Consider the following 443-nt stretch of genomic DNA (forward strand, 5'->3'; position numbering starts at 1 on the left):
AAACCATAATGAGGTTTTAATATATAGCCTGTTCCACACTCAAGCGCACACCTAAAGCTTGCCACAAAGCACCAGCAAACGTAACGAGTTGATGGGAAAAATAGCAAGGAGATATTTTAATTATTTATTAATAAACTAGTGGTTTCTGAGTCAGTGTCCACTGCAAAGATGAAGTTAGTCTCCGCAGTACATTATTCCATTAACTTTCAAATTGCGAATTGAAAATACGCCTAATGGAAACAAGACAATTTCGCAAAAACGCCCATATATTGCAAAAGTTTTTACGCTCGCATGAGGTGGTTTTTCAGGCAATACGAAAAAGGAATAATTCGCAAAACTGCAATGGAAACGGCTTTTTTCGCATTTACAGGTCACATGGCGTATGTAAAAAGTCATATGATCATTCTTCAATGTACTATAACCTCCAAGAAACACTTCATACG

The sequence above is a fragment of the Sinocyclocheilus rhinocerous genome, unplaced genomic scaffold (genome assembly GCF_001515625.1).
Source record: "Sinocyclocheilus rhinocerous isolate Xijiao unplaced genomic scaffold, SAMN03320098_v1.1 scaffold7513, whole genome shotgun sequence".
Classification (NCBI taxonomy): domain Eukaryota; kingdom Metazoa; phylum Chordata; class Actinopteri; order Cypriniformes; family Cyprinidae; genus Sinocyclocheilus; species Sinocyclocheilus rhinocerous.